This window comes from Ursus arctos, unplaced genomic scaffold, assembly GCF_023065955.2.
Source record: "Ursus arctos isolate Adak ecotype North America unplaced genomic scaffold, UrsArc2.0 scaffold_4, whole genome shotgun sequence".
In the NCBI taxonomy this organism is placed as follows: domain Eukaryota; kingdom Metazoa; phylum Chordata; class Mammalia; order Carnivora; family Ursidae; genus Ursus; species Ursus arctos.
Window position 1 is genome coordinate 54,291,535 of NW_026623056.1, and position 5,034 is coordinate 54,296,568.

General features: G+C 45.3%; 1 pseudogene; it reads left to right on the top strand.

Annotated features, from left to right (window-relative positions):
- The first annotated feature begins 245 nt into the window (after positions 1-245).
- Positions 246-3,029, top strand: LOC113256208 (protein NDRG4-like; annotated as a pseudogene).
- The last annotated feature ends 2,005 nt before the right edge of the window (positions 3,030-5,034 follow it).

Genomic DNA, 5,034 nt, shown 5'->3' on the forward strand with positions numbered 1-5,034 from the left:
AGAACCCTCATGAATGGATTTGGTGCTCTTATGAAAGAGATCCCAGGAGCTCCCTCCCACCAGTGAGCACACAGCAAGAAGACAGTGGTTTATGGATCAGGAACCAGACCCTCACCAGACACTGCGCGGCCAACTTCATCTCGGACTTCCCAGCCTCCAGCCTTATAAGAAATCCTTTTCTGTTGTTTACGAGGCACTCAGTCTGTGGTACTCTGTTACGGCAGCCCAAACCCAACCGCCCACCAATGGCTGAATGGATAAACAATATGTGGGATATGCGTACAATAGAAAATGATTCAGACTTAACCAGGACTAAAGTTCTGACGTGTCACACATGCTACAACATTGAAGACATTATGCAAAGTGAGAGAAACCAGCTGCCAAAGGACAAATACTGTAGAATGCCTCTTATCTGAGGTACCTAGAATAGCCAAATCCATAGAGTGGAATGGTGGTTGCCAGGGACTGGAGGAAGAGGAAAATGGGGAGTTAATTTTACTGTTTCAGTTAATTTTACAAAGTTTCAGTTGAGAAAATGAAAAGTTCTGGACGATGGATGGTGGTGACAGTTGCACAGGATTATGAGTGTACTTAGTGCCGCTGAATTTAAAAAATGGTTAAAATGGCAACTTTTGTGCAATGTATATCTTATCACAATGAAAAACTTTATTTAGAAGTCGACAATGGAGATTTTCAAGAATAAGGATGCCTACAGTTCCATTTGAAGTTGTTTGTGATACAAACCCCACTGGTTTTCTACCACTGAAGTCTTTAGAAAAATATAGTGTGTTCACGTTGTAAAATTTTAAGAGGCTCATGTTGATCAATGTGGCTCAGCATATACAGAATCAAAGCCCAAGAGGCAGAGAAGACTGAATATGTAAATTCCCTGGGAACTTGCTTAGGAAGAATTTTGGACTTTTGTAAATCATGCTATTAAGAGACATAAGGTAACTTTTGTCCCTGAGATGTGGAGGAGGCCCCCAGCTGATATACACATGACCTTCCCAAAGAAAGGTACAAGAAAACATTGTGGTTAAACTCCGGGGAGTAAGAGGTGCCTCTTTCTTTTTTGCTCCGGTAGATACCTTAGGCACCATTTCTTGCTTTGTCCAAGAGGATGCATCAAATTAAAAACAAAATTGTTAAGAAAAACTGTATGCTTCAAAACTACCTTTACCTCTGCCTCCCCAAATAGACATACTCCAAAGATTTTGTATAAGTTTTACTTCTCACTTTAAGATAATCAAAATGTAGTTATATTTATGTATAATAAAAATAATGCATGAAATATTACTTATTTACTCTTGAGACTTCCAAGTTTTCTTTGGAATATCACTTTTATTAAAAATAAACATGTGATACCAGTTAGGGATCCATGTAGGGTGTTAGCTCTTCAGTATCAGCAGTTCTGAGAGGCAGAAGAGTACAGGAGGTAAGAGAACCCAGGTATGAATTTAGACAAAACTAGAATAATATTCTGTGGCTCTGGAAAAATTGCTTGTGTCTTTTTTCTTAAAAGACTGCTATGGAGGGGCGCCTGGGTGGCACAGCGGTTGAGCGTCTGCCTTCGGCTCAGGGCGTGATCCCGGCGTTATGGGATCGAGCCCCACATCAGGCTCCTCCGCTAGGAGCCTGCTTCTTCCTCTCCCACTCCCCCTGCTTGTGTTCCCTCTCTCGCTGGCTGTCTCTGTCTCTGTCGAATAAATAAAATAAAAAATCTTAAAAAAAAAAAAAAAAAGACTGCTATGGACATAGCACCTCGCCTCCCCCTCATGCTGCCCCCTCCCTCTGGACCCTGGTGACTCAGGCCTTTGTTTGCCCTTCCTAGTAGAGGCGGAGTGCCTTCTGGTGGAGAGCTTGGATGGGGAACACGACTTCGGGAAGCCTTACCACCTTCTGGACGTGGTGATCTGGGTCTTCCCCCAGGGAAACCACCCTACCATCCTCACCTCCCATGATGTGGGTGGGCCTCAATCACAAGCTATGCTCCAACACCTTCTTCAACTTTGAGATCAAGCAAGAGATCACCAAGCACTTTTTGGTGTGCCACGTGGATGCCCTGGTCAGCAGGTGGGGGCTCACGGTTTCCCCAGGGGTACCAGTTCCCCTCCATGGAGCAGCTGGCTGCCATGCTCCCCAGCGGGGTACAATACATGATTGAGTTCAGAGTGGGATCTAGAGCCTATGTGCTGGCCAAGTTTGCACCCATCTTCCCCAAACTGGTGGAGGAGCTGGTGCTGATGAACCCTGATCACAGTAGGAAGGCTGGATCAACTGCGTGGCCACCAAGCTCTCTGACCTGACTGGCACTTTACCTGACACAGTGCTATCCCACTTCTTCTGCCAGAAATTGCTGGTGAACAACACAGAGCTGGTTCAGAGCTACTGGCAGCAGACTGGAACGTAGTGAGCCATGCCAACCCGCAGCTCTTCTGGAACATGTACAACAGCTGCAGAGACCTGGACATTAACCTGCCCGGAGCAGTGCCCAATGCCAGACCCTCTGCCTGGTGATGCTGGTGGGTTGGGGATAAGGTGTCTGCCGAGGATGGGGTGGTGGAGTGCCACTCCAAACTGGATCCAACCACTAGACCTTTCTAAAGGTGGCAGATTCCAGGGGGCTCCCCAGGTCACATAGCCAGGGAAGCCGACTGAGGCCTTCAAATACTTCCTGCAAGGCATGGGCCACATGCCCTTGGCCAGCAGGGCCAGCCTTGCCCGCATCTCTCACTGGTGCCAGCTCAGTGGAAGGCAGCAACCCGTAGGCCTGCACCCACTCAGAGAGTGGTGAGGCACTGGGCCATATCAGTCACACCATGGAGTTGTCCTGGTGGAGCCCTTGGCCCAGCAAAGACACCCACCTCCCCCATCCACATACTGCAATCGTCCTGCCAGCTCATTTTCCCTGTCTGAGCCAAGGCCCTGAGGTAAAAAGTTGCCTGATCCTCCATCTCCATGGGGACCTGACTTGGGGGCTGAGGTTAAATCCTGGGATAGCCCATGGGGGTTGGACGTATTACCCCTGAGAACTTCTTGGTGTCTGCTTTTGGGAGCCAGTATGTGGTTGAGGCTGTGTTGGCTGAGGGTCTCAGTAGACCCTCATTTTTGCCCCCATGTTCCATGGACAACAACCCAATTAGCAGCAGTGTGCCCACGGCCACCAGAAACATGGTGTTGCTAGGGAGAGTTTTGGTCACATGATGCCAACATTTGATGTGGGCATCACTAAGAAAGAAGAGAGTTTATCTGAAGAGATATGATCCAAGGCAGTGAGACTTCTGCAGGCCTGCATCACCATCTCAGGACTATTGGAGTGGCTTGGGCTGGGGCTTGGTGGTCCTGTGGTGGGAAGTGAAGGTTTCTGAAGTGAACATGGGCCAGGCTGAGGAGAAAGGATCTCTATGTACACAGGTCCCCTCCTTTCACCTGTAGCCCAGGACTATGCCATACACTTCCTGCCCACCCACACTATCAGGGAGAATCTCCTGGCCCAGGAACCAAAGCCATTTGTCTTGGAGCCTGAATCAATTGCCACAAACCCTAAAACAAGTGAAAGAGCAGAGAAAACAATGAAAACTGCAGGCTTGTGGAGGGGGAAGCTGTGTGGGGGGGTGCTCTGAGACTGAGAGGACCCCTGCATCCACATTTCCTTTACACATATCACCCCCTTCTAGAATCCTAGGTCATTACTAGACAGTTCTAAAGCCTGGTGGAGTATTAGTCTGTCCCCAGTTGTATTCATGCACATGCTTCCTTTGAATATCAAATGTGACCATTTGAAAAGCTGATAGAATTAATCCTTAACTATAGATAGAATTAATCCTTAACTATAGATAGCGTTGCAAATCTTGGATTTTTTTTTTTCCTGAGGAGATCTATAAATATAGATATATTGGGTTCTCCTGCATGTGGTTTTCCATCAGAGGCTGTCTCTTTGGTCAAGGTGAACTTTTAATGGAGTTCATTATTTTCTTCTCTGAATAAAGTGAAGAACCTAATTTTGTGTATTCTGGTGGCTAATGTCATGAAACTACGAGATGACAAAGTGTAAAATAAATAAATACACTTGTCAAAGTAAAAAAAAAAGATTCCTATGGGCATGAAAGGGGTTTAAAAATGTTGAGTTTCATATCTCATTCAGTTTCACAATAAACTGTTATAATTATTGTTTATAATCGGTTACATATAATTTTAAAGCGTCTTGCACAAATAGAGGATCAAAAAATACTTGTTGGCAATTCACTGACTATTAATTTCCTATTGCTGTTGTAACAAATTACCACAAATTTAAAAGCTCAAACCAACATGATCTTACTATTTTACAGTTCTGTAGGTTAGAGGTCTAATCCAGGTCTCACTGGGCTAAAATGTTATTGGCAGAGCTATATCCCTTACTGAAGTCTGTAGGGGAAAGATTCTTTTAGCTACTAGAGGGTGCCCTCATTTCTTGGCTCATGGCTCCTTCCTCCATCTTCAAAGCAAGCAACCAACAATATTGTGTCTGTCTGATCCTTCTTCTTTGTCACATCTCCCTCTGACTCTGAACTCCCTCTGAATCTGAACTCAATAATAAGGACCCATGTGATTAGATTGGACGCACTTGAATAATACGAGGTTATCTTCACATCTCAAGGTTCATACTTTAAAAAAAAAAGATTTTAATTTTCAAGTAATTGCTACACCCCACATGGGGCTTGGACTCACAACCCCGAGATCCAGAGTCACATGCTCGACCAACAGAGCCAGCCATGCACCCCTCAAGGTTCATAGTTTTAATCATGTCTGCAAAGTCCTTCTTGCCACGGAAGGTAGCATATTCACCTGCTCTGGGGATTAGGGCATGGACATATTTGGAGGACCATTATTCTGCCTACCACACTGATGTTAAAGACATAATGCTGAGATGATTTTAAACTGTGTTTTCTTTCCATGAAGATCCCAACACAGTGCATGAGAGTTGTAAGCCACCATTCTATATATTGACCGTATCCCATGTGATTCACCTATTTTAGGGAAAATGATGGTGGAACA